At 40.1% G+C, this 13,215-nt stretch overlaps 1 long non-coding RNA gene and 2 other non-coding genes across 3 annotated transcripts; 1 reads left to right on the top strand and 2 right to left on the bottom strand.

Annotated features, from left to right (window-relative positions):
• Positions 1-172: 172 nt before the first annotated feature.
• Positions 173-244, bottom strand: trnaq-cug. The gene has a single exon. It is a non-coding gene; the product is annotated as a tRNA-Gln (tRNA).
• Positions 245-538: 294 nt separating this feature from the next.
• On the bottom strand, positions 539-612 carry trnai-aau. Its single transcript has one exon. It is a non-coding gene; the product is annotated as a tRNA-Ile (tRNA).
• A 2,405-nt stretch (positions 613-3,017) lies between these two features.
• LOC120734525 lies at positions 3,018-3,248 on the top strand. Its single transcript, XR_005696025.1, has 2 exons — positions 3,018-3,093; positions 3,193-3,248. It is a non-coding gene; the product is annotated as an uncharacterized LOC120734525 (long non-coding RNA).
• The last annotated feature ends 9,967 nt before the right edge of the window (positions 3,249-13,215 follow it).

Genomic DNA, 13,215 nt, shown 5'->3' with positions numbered 1-13,215 from the left:
TTCTGGCTTCATCTAATGGGTTTTATGAATGATAAATGCAAACTGAGAATCTGTAAATATCCTAACATCGTTTCAATGTGTAAACTAATTAAAGTAAGCACGTGTTGTCAATGGAAGACATTTACAATTATGATAATGATCAGGAGTAGCAGCTGGAGAGAAGTAAAAGTTTAGGTTCCACCGAGATTTGAACTCGGATCGCTGGATTCAGAGTCCAGAGTGCTAACCATTACACCATGGAACCACCGTTGTGACACAATGAGAAGGTTTGATCGATATAGACAACATGATGGCATTTCGTTAAAGTCTATAAAACTACTTTTCCTCACTGAGAACGATACAGATTTTCTGAAAAAGAAAAGAAAAATATTCTTGCTTCATTAAGCAAGTTAGCTGAAGTTAGTTAGCATACTTGTGACGAGATAGCCCCGATATGGACTAGCATGCGAACAAAACCTCGATAAATGGAAGAAAACTGCCGGATGACCAGATGTTTGCATTAGCGAATTGCTTGAAACAACGTAAAAGAAAATAAAGTTGGCCCGTACGGGGATCGAACCCGCGACCTTGGCGTTATTAGCACCACGCTCTAACCAACTGAGCTAACCGGCCACGTTGAACCTGCCCATCAGTCATACTTAAATAACTCACACGTTTCATAACAAATGGCAGCTACATAGCACCTCTGTGGCGGATGTTAGAACACCACTCAAACCGCTAATGCGAAATCACATTTAAATCAGTTTTTAAATCACTTTTGGTCCTACACCCTGGTGTTCACACTTAAATGTAGGCTGTTGAGTACTGACTACAGATTTTTGGTTATGTGCTGAAAGCTTTAAACCATTTACAGTTTTTTCTGATGGCTTAAGCACATTTTTTGTAACTATTGGCTATTTTTGCAAAACTCTACACACAAATAAGAAAACCTTTCACCAAATCACCAAAACATTGTAGTTTTCTTGTAAAAGCTAATAAACCTTGCTTAACTCTCCAGTTAAAAATAAGAGTTGCTCACTAAATTTTATCACACACATATATGCAAAAAGTGAGCGCGAGGGCCCTCGGTGCGCCCCCTTGCTGCTGCTGCTCAAACTGAACCTGTCGAAAGGGGAGGGGGCATGCTGCTTCCAAATAGTGCACATTTCATTCATAATATTGTCAGTGCAAGCCCATTATGTGTTAACTATTTTTCCTGAGTTGTGTGAAATCTCAAAAAAACAAAAACAAAAAACCTCTACAAACCTAATCTGTGCACTGAAGTGTAGGTCTGTTAGGTTATGTTGTGGGGTTGGGTGTTGATACTGGAGTGCAAAATTACTGATGGAAGATGGACAAGAAAAGGTCAAAGCCATCAGGTCCTCGGTTTAGAAAAAAAGAGAAAAGATTCCATTTGGATACTCTCTATCTCTCACTATGTAAAATATTTATCTGGTTAAATCCAGTATGGTTTCGACAACAGTTTTCACAATAAAATATGTCAATGTACAATCCTTAATATGTTTTGTGTGTGTGTGTGTGTGTGTGTGTGTGTGTGTGTGTGTGTGTGTGTGTGTGTGTGTGTCGGGGGGCAGGGGGGCAGGGGACAACAGAGGGAGTGTGTGGGCACCAAACAGGCTAGGACCACTCCTGGCTGTATGCATTTTGTCCATTCCTAAGTTGTGAGTCTTCACCAGCCAAATATATGAATCACTCAGACTAATGTAAAATTTGCAGTTTCTTTCTTTATTGAATAAACTCTGGCCAAGGGAACCAGTGAGACAAAATCCAAAATACTGTTTTTAGTTATCAACATTTGAAATGATGAAGGCAATTGAAAAGCAACACAAAATTAGATGCCTTGTGAGTATTGTCCAAGCGCCCTTCACTTTTGGAAGCACTGGTCTAATGGTTCTCAGACACACCCACGTCAGGGTCGGGGAAAGCCTGTAATCATGGAAAGTGGGTGTTTGTGTCTCTAGACTAACTATTAGTGAGACCGGAGAAGAAGACGACACCATGTGTCTGAGTGAGACCTTTTCTGTCTCGCTCAGACATTATTTAAAGAGCCAACAGCCAACTAAAGCTCGGGGTACAGGGGGCCTGGGATGTGGTAGTTCCTGTATAACCAACTGTTTGCCCGTCTGGAGATTCACTTTCACGAGACGGACACTTCCAAACTTTTAATTGTCGGATAATGAGAGGGTAGCTTGCAGAACGCCAAGCTGCCTTTCTGCTTTCTGTCAACATCCATATATCATGTTACACTAACAGTGGAATAGTTGAACGCTCATTTACATATTAAACACTTCTTAATTGTGCACCAACTGTTATAATGGGCAGAGAAGACAGTATACTGTATATAAATGTTTCACAGCAGACAGACGATCATATTTATCTCCTTGAGGTAAAGCTGAACACAATGAAGTTATTTATTAACTCCTCTTTCAACCTCCAAGAAGAATAGAAAGGAATGTAACCACCCTGAGATTATTTGTGCATGGCAAGCCCAGTAATAATATAAAAGGTTAGGAAGTTCCTGGCCCCCCTCATCTGTAGGCAGTTGTAAAATCTGTATCTTTAGTCTAGATTTCTTCCCATGCCATATAAATTTAGAAAGATATCCCTCAATACCTTCTGTTTAAATCTTTTGTTTACAAGGAGCAGCCAATCAGAAGCTAAGCAAGCTATAGGCATTTTGTTCTTGTGTTTGATTTTTAGGCTAGGCTATGCTAATGCTGAGAAAAAAATTGATAGCAACAAAGAAAATGTGTTTCACGTCCTTGTTCTTAGTCTCCTTAACCACACATGCTAGGGTGCCATCCCCCGTGGTGCCAGTCCCTGGTGTTGGACAGGTGGGGCAGGGGTTGCAGAACAGCTGGGGACTGGAGGATGATGATGAAGATGACTATGAAGAGGAAAAAAATGACAACAGTGGTGACGAGCAAGTGGAAGAAGTGACAAAGATGGACGTGGGCGAAGGTGGTTCATTATTTATTTATTTGGACAGTTTAATGTAAAAGTCAGGTTTGAACTGGGAGATGTGGTTGAGATATCAGACATTGAAGAGGAGGAGGTGGTCATACTAAACCCAGAGGTGTCAGAAAAACCAAAGTAAGCAAAGCTGTTATTTTCAAATGAATACAGTCATCAGACAAAGGGCTACGCACATATTGATGTGGTTGCTCTTAATTCATTTTTTATTGCTCTCAGAAATACAGGCCCCAAGTCTCACCAGAAGGGGGCAGCAGCATCCAAGAAACGGCAGAGAAAATGAGGAAAGGCTGCAGATGGGGATTTGTTCCAAAACGTCAAAAGGTTTGATTATAAACACTGAGCTGGATTTAAATGAGACTGCAACTCATTAACAAAACATTAACATGCTGTTTCTAACTGTACTGAATACAGATTTTTGGTTATTTGCTTCATTAAAGATTATCAAACCTTTAAACCGTTTAAAGCGTCATATGCTCCTGTTCTTCTGCTTCCAGTTGCTCCCATTAGGGGTCACCACAGGTCATCTGCTCCCCATCTCACCTTGTCCTCCTCTGTCACACTAGCCCTCTACATCTCCTCTACTTGTCACTTCCTGGTCACTCCCAATGAAAAACTTAGCATCCTCACCTACACCTCAACTTCCTGTCTACTGTCAGTGCCATCGTCTCCAATCCATACATCATAGCAGGTCTCACTACCATCTTGCCAAACTTACCTTTTACTTTTCCATCCATCCATCTTCACTTCCTCTGCTCTTCTAATCCTCACTGCATAACCTCCTGCAAATCCTGCTCATGAAAACACTCATAAAACTGAATTAAACAGATATGAAACTGGTATAACACATTTGTTTGTGCAATGAAAAAAAGTAGACATGAACAGCAAACCTCAGATAATAAGCACAGACAACAATGGGACATACATAGTTTAAATCAGTAAGGAAATTGCACAGATCCTAGAAAAGGATAACTGGCGAGGTGTGAGGTTTAAATCTAAAATATGATTTTATTTACTTTTTAAAGATGATGTAATACATTTATGAAGCTTGCAGCTGACATCTGACAAAACGAAATATGGCAAGTCCACTTATTATGTAATTAGTGGGGCGGGATTCTTTTCTCTTTGAGTAACTGGTACATTGTGTGCCTAGGGCTTCTAATTGGGATAGATCACAGCCAACATTTTCAGAGAGGTAAGATTATGTAAGCGGCTTCGAACGACCTGGCATCAAAGGCATAAACAACAATATAACAAAATAGTTGCTCTCAGACCACAGAATATGGAGTTCAAAAGGCAACAATGCAGTAGTTATGTCCACCTTTTAAATACAGCCTACAGCCTAAATACGCTTGTAACCTAAAAGATCCACAAAGGATCCGTTACAAACGTCAAAGCGGACACACCCAGAGGTCCGGTACCCAAGCTCTGGGAATCAGAGCAATTTTGGCTGTGCAAGGTCGCCTAATCAACATTAGGCAGGTAGTTTTAAGGTTACGTCTGATCAATTCCGCATGTGCATAGAAGATTATATAACGATGTATCTGTATGTATTTATCTTAACAAAGTCACCAATCCTGTTTGCTTACTGATGGAGTGATATGTAATCACTAGAAAAACAAAAAAAAGTCTTTTAAGCCCCTGTAAATCAGACGTGCTGTTCCTGGAAGCCTCTTGGCACCTGATGCAAATACTCACATGACTCAAATTCTCTTTTCTTGTGCGTCTGCATGCTTTTACCCATATCGGCTTGATCACCTGTGCAGCATCCTTTGTGTACTAGTTTGATGAATCAGAGGTCAGGATTGTGAAGCAGCTCGGGACTTGTTCCCTAGTGCACCAGTACATGGTGATGAAGGATCTAAAACCCATCGCAGAGCCACACCTCTGCTTTCACTTCAGATGTCTGTGTTTCCAAAGTTATTTCCTCAAACAGAAACACATGATTAACTGCTATGTAACTCTGTCAGATTTGCTCTGGTAAAGTCCTGTATGACTGTGTAATCCTCTAATTACATTCTTCCTCAGTTCTTCATTAAAGCCTACTCAGTTTTTTATGTCTTTTTTCTTCTGGTTGGCTGATAAGATACAGCAACGGTTCCTGTCTTTCTTTCCCCTGGCAGACACACAAGGCTTACAAACAAATACACGTGCACGGCCTGGTGTCTCAGTCAGTGGAAAAGTACTGAACAAAGCAATGACTGTGAATGCTCACCACCCCTCATCGCTGCCATCAGTGGTCTGACACACAAGCCAAGGTGGCCTAGTGGGTGTATTCAGTGACACACAGGGATACTGTGTTAAATCAAACTCGTAATGTGACCACTCAGTGCACAAGCAGGGTCTATATTACTCCAATAGCAGACACTCCACCAGATTATTTAATAGCCAATATTGTGTTACAGTGCTGGAACAGGTTAAGTCTCTTAACTTGGCTAGATTTACCACAGGGATAAGTGTACCTGAGCTCACTCTCTTTGCAGCTTTTTAAATATACATAAAAAAGATGCAAAGTTGACTCTTCTGCTATTGGCTCTGCATGATGTCAGTGAGAGCAGAGATACTAAGTATGGCCATCGCAGGCACACAGTTCTGGCCGTGAGCGCAGAAGCCCCACCTACCTGCTGTTTGGTCATTCTGTTTACAAGGGCAAGCCAATAGGAAGAAAGTTGTTTAAAAGTAGAGGCGCTACGTGGAGCTGCATCAAGACCCAGTGTAGGGTAAATAAGGATTATTTTGGACTGTGAATAATGCAAAGCTATTCTAAGCATAACGATATGGAGTATAAAGCTCCCATTTTAAGTTGTCAGCTTGGGCAATACTGCAACTCTTCCACTGAAGCTTCCATTTCTGGATCTGTGGAAGTCCTGTTCTGATAACTTTCATTACATTAAAGAACTTTTCCAGAATTTTGAAACTTTTGAACTTAATTTCATGTTGGGGAACAAGACAAAGTTACAGGTGGGACAAATATGGCAGGTAGGGATGGTGGTAACCAATGCTCCCGCTAATTTTTTATGTGTCTGAGCGAACACACAAACTCCCTGAGCGGACACTTGGACCACTGTGAGCAACATTAGGCGTGTGCACTGTGGTCACGCCAGCATCAAATCCATCCAAGTTACATGGTTTATTAAATTACAGCATTTACATTTATGTTAGATGACTTTTAATTAACTGCTTTAACCCACTTACAATGAAAATTTTAAAAAACAAATCTTGTTCATGACCTGTGTAGTATGTTAACGCTATTGGAAGTAAAAATACTCCAATTTTGAAAACACAACTTTATTTTTTTTATTATTATTTTTTGCTCTGACTTGTATTATGAGTCTGAGGTCTAGGAGAGAGTCCTGTAACTCTCTGTCTGCAAAATACAGTATATAATGACCAATGTTGGGCAATTAATTATATAGTTACTTCTTCAAAAAAGTAACTGAGTTATGCAAACAACAACGTTTTTTGCAGCTGTTTACCTAAAAATGCAGCCAAGGCGTTTTTTTTAAAAGAAACATTTCAAACTATTTACAGAACAATCAGCTGTTTTGCATCAAATCTGATGCCACACAAATTGTTTGTGCCACTCCAAAAAATAATTTATGTCCACTATGAGATAAAGGAGAACAACAAAAGGAGAACAACAGCCTGATACCTGCAGGCCTGACAACAGGAGATGTATCACTGCTGTAACACCTGTAACATTCAGCAGTCGCCTCATTGTTCTGACACACACAACAGAACTATTGACTACACTACACACTGACTACACAAGATTTGCGCTAAACGTGGCAAATCTCTCACATCTCAAAACACCGCCGTCACTCCTAAAACTTCCTTCCTTCCTAAACAATAAATGCCATGTTGCCATATCATTTTTTGATTGGTCCACATAGTACATCGTTCTAATCCCATACGGGAAGCAGCCAGTCACTTACTGACTAACACTGCAAAACTGAATTGTTAACGTATTTACTTTAATTTCAATTCAGGTTAGATTTGTTTTTGTGCGAAACGCAGATTTTCTGTGCGCAGAGACCGTGCCAGGAGTGCGCAATTGCGCACGCGCGCAGCTTAGAGGGACCATTGGTGGTTGCCAATGATTGTGTGCACTTGGAGTACAGGCACCAACACCTTCACATATGCTTCAGCTGTGTTTTTGTAGAGTAGTGCCTTTAAATGACTTCATGCAGGGTAAGCTGAGACATACCATATTTAAAGGTGAACCCACTTTGAAGATTTTTCAGAAAATTTGGTCTTTTTCATCTTTTTGTGGAGAAGGATTCATACAGTATGATGAGGAGCCCAAACACATCTCAAAGCTTCCCAAGAAGACCTGAGAGGACCAAGAATGGCCGACTGTCATTTACTTTCCTTCACAGCCACATAACAAATCCATTTATGGGGGCACTTGAAGACTGGTTTAGCCAAACATTCCTGTCATCACAAGTAGCTCTTGGGAAGTTCGTGCTGGGTTATCAGGTTTTGCATAACATTTGTTGAGTGCTGCTGCCTTGAAAACAAAAGCTGGGGAAACCAAATTTACATATTATTCACCATCACTGCACCTTTTACTCTTAGTTGATATTAACATTTCTGATGGGAAATGCTGTACTGACTTTAAAACAAATGCAAATTAGAAGCACCTTTTTGCAAGTTTGCAAATGAGTCTCTGCTCACACACCAGTGTGTTTGCATGGTAAAAAAAAAAAGTCATATCTAAAAATTTCTATTAAAACTTGTTGATATAAACTCCCAGTGAGTCATTTTAACACATTCAAAGAAAAATGTTGTTTAGAGCTGGAGTTTCCTTTTTCCAGAGATGATCATCATGGATCAGACTTAACCAGTTTGGGAGGAATGAAGCACAAACTCCACATGCAGTGAAGTGCTGCAGTTTAATGACATGAAGCAGTGGAGGTGGGACCTGCCAGACGGCATGTGTTTAGACACCTTCTTATCAAAGAGGCCATGCTCTTATATATATGTCCATGTGGACGAGTTATAAAAAATTCACACTACTCTGAGTTGTTATGAAGGGAAAAACTATCCATCGAGGCTAAAACATTTTTTTTTGTTGGAGCTGTTGCAAGAAGGATTTTCTCCCCAACATGAAGATGGCATCAGTGTGTTTCTCTGTAATCTGTGAAGATGTTTTCACACTGGCTTCAGGAGCTGAGTGCCAGTTCTTGCATGGCTGCAGTGGGAGATTTTTCAGACCCACTGTTGAAGACCAGAACTTTACTCTGAAGTAATGAAATTTGGATAAAAGCAGAAACCAGTTAACACAGAAAAGCTACTTGACACTGACTAACTACTACTAACTACACGAAGTGGGCCTTTTGGCAGGCTGTGACACTAAAGCAGCATAAATAACTTTCATTAGATCTTGCAGTTCTAGGTCTTACTTTGTTGGGTTTTAAAGTTAAAGGTCTAATTTTTATGATGTTTCATGTTCAATCTTTCATGTCCCTAGAAGGAAGATAATTTTTTCCAGGAAAAATTGTCTGCAATGATTCCCCAGCTAGCAGGAAAACAGCTATTATTAACATCTACAGCATCCTTTGCTCTGAAACCTGAGCTCCTTTGTCCTAATTAGAGGAGTGTGTTGATTGCATCCACCTGTTATAGAGAGTGACACTGAACCAAGACCTCAGCTGAACCTGAAGCTTATTTCTGTGGCAAAGAGGATTTTGCTATAAAGCACAACTTTCACGTCTTAGTAATCCATTTTGACTTGCCTTTTTAAAAAAAAAAATCAATGGAGTTGTGCGACACTGGGTGGAGCTAAACTCAAACATCACCCCTTCTCCTGTTTATATGGACTAAATATAATGCAACCCACGTATTCTTATGGGCACTCCCTCTTTAGTGATTCGTTTTAACCCCATCTTGCCCCATCTTTGGTAGATATATATGTGAATGTATATGGTTGATTGTTTTTTATTTTTTTAGACTCTATTCCAATCGTGTCTACAAGGATGAAGAACAGAAGCCAAAAATGTGTCTGTGAAACTATCAAAGTTGTGCTGCTGGAACCTTTCACTCACTTTATTTCTCCGTGCATGGACGTTGTGCCAGAAGCTTCCACTCTTTTAAGCAACAATATCACGGTGGGCAGAATTTGCCTGCAGTGTCCGTCAGTCACTGCTGATTTCTTTGTATAGCCCCATCCCATAATGCTTCCAGCAATTTCGTGGTGTCATTCTGCTGCCAGGCTTTTGGCAAGGGCACTTATCTTCATTTGTTTTTGGTTCAAATGAATGGAACTGGGTTTAGATTGGGCACAGGCACTGCATGAGTGAGGAAGCGATATCTGAGACTTGACGCTCGGCCTATCAAAGAGCTCCCTTCAACTTTCCAGTCCTTAGAGAAGTCATGAAGGCGATGTGTGTGGAAGTCACTCATCATAGCTGGTGGTGTAGCTGCAAGCTCAAATGGCGTTTGAGTGGCAAACTGTTGGAGCAGAAGCGATGAAATGAAACTTGGTCACATGAGAGCGTTTGCACTTGTGCAGTCTGTATTAATAGTTCTGGTTGGGGTGCTGGTGGCCACAAGTCAAAGTGCAGGACTTTGTGTCAGGGAAGTTACAACATAGACAGTTTTCTAGCAGTGCAAACGTGATGGGTCTTGTTCAAAATGATCAGGATCTTTCTGTGTGTTTACATATATACAGCTGTTTATTTTAAATATAGCCTGAATTTACTGGATTTAATAGAAATCCCCAAACTACCACTTGAACTGTTGAATGGATCCATTTTTGGATTTCAAAGGAACGTTTAACCAGCCATAGCTATGCAGAATAACTCTCACATGTGGGGTCTAGGGCAATTTAATGCTGGCATGGGGAGACAGAATATGTGCTATCATAAAAGAGCTATTAATGTTTTCGAATTGATCTATAAGAGTAGCTGTGTGTATGACTGAGGCATACTTCCATGTAACAAGCAGTCTGCTCCAGTAGATTTACATGGCTCTTGGGTTAAAGCCCTAAAAGTACCAGTTTCACTGAACCATAATTGGTTCTTGAAACAACAACTCTGACCATGTTTCCAGCTAATTCATCATTCAATCTTATAACAACAAGTCAAACAGACACTTTCAGGCAGTTGGTGGCAGTGTGACGTGTAAAGCTTATGAGGCTTCAGTCCTTTAAGACCTTTACTGTTCTTCCCTTAAGGCATCTGGTCTGACTTTTACCAAACAAAAGGTAAAATAAACTGAAGTTTATTTATTTAACAGAAGTATTCACACAACTAGAAATTAGCAAATATTCCTCTGACACTGACACTAAAGAGAATTTTTCTAAACAACACACAGAAAGTCATTCAGTAAAAACGACTCTCTGTATTTAAAACCTCAACGTTAGGATTTGGCCATGGCTGTATGTTTTCAGAGCCAAACATAACCATATTTGCACGAGAGGCTGGAGTATTATATTAGCAGGTAACAAGCTAGCTTGGTTAGTAAGCTGCATTCATAAACTGAACGTATGCAAAGCAGACGTGCAGATCTGATAATTGGTGCTAATAAAATCAAGGTTCACTCAGCAAAAATTAAACACAGAAGCTGCTTCTCACATAATTGCATCAAAAAACCCCAAAAAGCACAGACATGACCGAGAGGCTCAGTTCAGGGATTAGAACTAGCAGAGGTGAGGCCTCCCAGATGTCAATCAGCTGCAGCTACCCGTCACACCTGTAACTCCTTTTCAGGAAGTGTCATACACGTGCATGTCTTCACGAGTGCATGCACATACAAGTTGCACTTGTCTGTGCAGCGACCTTTAAAAAAAATGTTCCTTTTCATCTTTTTTGGGTAAAAAAGTACCTGTGCTTTTCATGCTTTAAGACAAGACCCCAGAGGCTGTAGGGCTTAGTGCCTGATCCTGCTGATGCACTGTTTGTGTATAAGAGGAATGCACAAACTGTTTGTGTGTTTCAACTTTCTTTCCCTTTTCTGTTACTATTTCATCTTTTTCAAAGCTATTCGCTCAGTGTTGTCAAATGACTGTTTAATGCTAACCACTGAGCTAACAATAATCACAGCTCTCTGTGCCGAGGCCTTAACGAAATTATTATTTTACATTCATGTCATAACCTCTTCTTTCAACTTGCTCCTCTTGGGTGGTTTTCATCTCCTTCTATCATTTTCATCTTCATCTTCCTCTGTCATGCTAGCCTCCTGTACATCCTCTCTTACCTCATCTTTAAACCACTTTTTCTGTCCTCTTCCCCCTCTGCTGGCAGTTTCACCATCAACACCATTTTCCTGGTGTACCCAGCATCTCATAACTAAACATTTTCAAACCATCATCTATATTCAAATCTTATCTTTTTGATCCTCCTTACTTCCAACACAGGTACGAATAACAAAACCCAACGAAAGTATCCTTGGGCCCTGAGTTGCCCCTGATGCATCGATGGACGTGTGAGGGCGTGTGTGAAGGTATAGACAAAAGCACTATGGATGTGCGTGTGACTGCATGGTGAGCTTGTACAAAAAGTCACTCTGAGTGCTCAAAATTATGTAGAAAAGCACTTTATAAGTACCAGTAAATTTACCAACATAAGTAGATGTAAACGTATGTGTGGTGCTGAGTCTGAGAAGCACAGATGGTTGAGAGGATGATTTTGGAAACTTAAATAAACTCCTCTGCTGAAGCAATTTATTTTTCCTACATCAAAACACTGAAACAAACTTTCTGGGCAGACTTTTGCATCTTAAACAATGATGCTATTCTTTTCTTAGATGTGCTTTACCACTTTGATTTGATTTGATCCCAATAACTGGCAACAACGAGGATGAATGACCTTTTTTGTGGCGTTTGCACAGTTTTGTGCAGAGATTCTCTGAGAGTCCTGCGTTTTCCTTCTATCAAAACATACACCAGGGTGTTGCTGGATATCGTGGTCCAGGACTCCACCACAAAATGACTTTTATTACCAGGAAGCAGAGCACAACTAAAGGTATCAAAAGCCTTAAGATGACAAATCCTGCCACCGACAGAGATGATTTACTTCAAAATCTTATCGGCAATTTTTTCCCCCTCTGGCCTGCGGTGCTATTCATACATCTAGATTATTTGTTGTAAGTTGCCCAGTAATGGAAATATCAGCTGTAGAACATTCGGCCTCTCTTCAGTCAGTGTCACTGTTGCTGCAAAACTCCCGCGATAAACAAGGGACCACTGTATAGCGTGAAATCACAACAACAGCTGCCTCGGGATGCTTTATGTTGTAAGGTAAAGATCCTACAATAATACAAAGAAAAAGAAAGTCTTTGCTGTGATTTCTTCTTCACTGATGCATATAGAAGCTGCTGGGTGTTGATTCTTTCTTGGATTATAATCATCTCCTGGTCTTATCTACATTTATGAAAAGATTATTTTCATGAAACCAGGCCACAGTCCTGCCAGTTCTCTTCTGTGTGTCATCTGTTTGTCAGTGATCAGCCCAATCTCTGTAGTATCCTCTGCAAACTTTATAATGCTGGTGTTGGTCTGGGAGGTCAGACAGTCAGAAGAGGCCAGACAGTTCTGGTTCTTGATGTCTGGTTTCTAACTCTGGCTGACTGCAGTCTGTCTGACAGGAAGTTCAGCATCCAGTAAAAATGCATGAGTGGATAAAAGAGTGCATGAATGAAGAATGATGAAAATAAATAACTGTCTGGGAAACAAGAGAAAGGATAGAAGACACCATTGACTTAAACTGCAACATAAATGGAACAGATGTCATTTAATATACACTCACTAGCCACTATATTAAGTACACGTTGCAAAATGGGTTGAATCCCTTTTCACCTTCAGAACTGCTTTAAATCTTCATGGCAGAGATTCAGCAAGTTGCTGGTTTTGGTCCATATTTACACGATAGCATCACACATGGCATGTTAGACACTGCTGCTGAAACAAGGCTGCTTTGATCACCACAAGGCACAGTTTAAGCCATATTATTATGTTCATAAAACAATTATGAAATAAAGCATAAGAAAAGGGAAATTTAAATCCATTATAATAATAAAAAAAAAAAAGCAACTGAAATCTACAAAACTGAGCCCCCCATTCCAAACAATCCAGATTATATTGTCAAGTATGAAAAGAGGACTGGAGTCAAATTCAATCTAAAGCTCAGACGCAGAAATTCTTTGACAAAACAACTGAAAAAAATAAGAGCTGTTCATTTTCTAATATTGAGGCATAACTTCTGAAATTGTGAGATAACATTGCATGTTTGGGTTGTAACT

Source organism: Simochromis diagramma, unplaced genomic scaffold, assembly GCF_900408965.1.
Source record: "Simochromis diagramma unplaced genomic scaffold, fSimDia1.1 OVJJ01000571.1, whole genome shotgun sequence".
NCBI classification, from domain to species: domain Eukaryota; kingdom Metazoa; phylum Chordata; class Actinopteri; order Cichliformes; family Cichlidae; genus Simochromis; species Simochromis diagramma.
The sequence above is the reverse complement of the archived record's forward strand: the minus strand, read 5'-3'. Positions and strand labels throughout refer to the sequence as shown.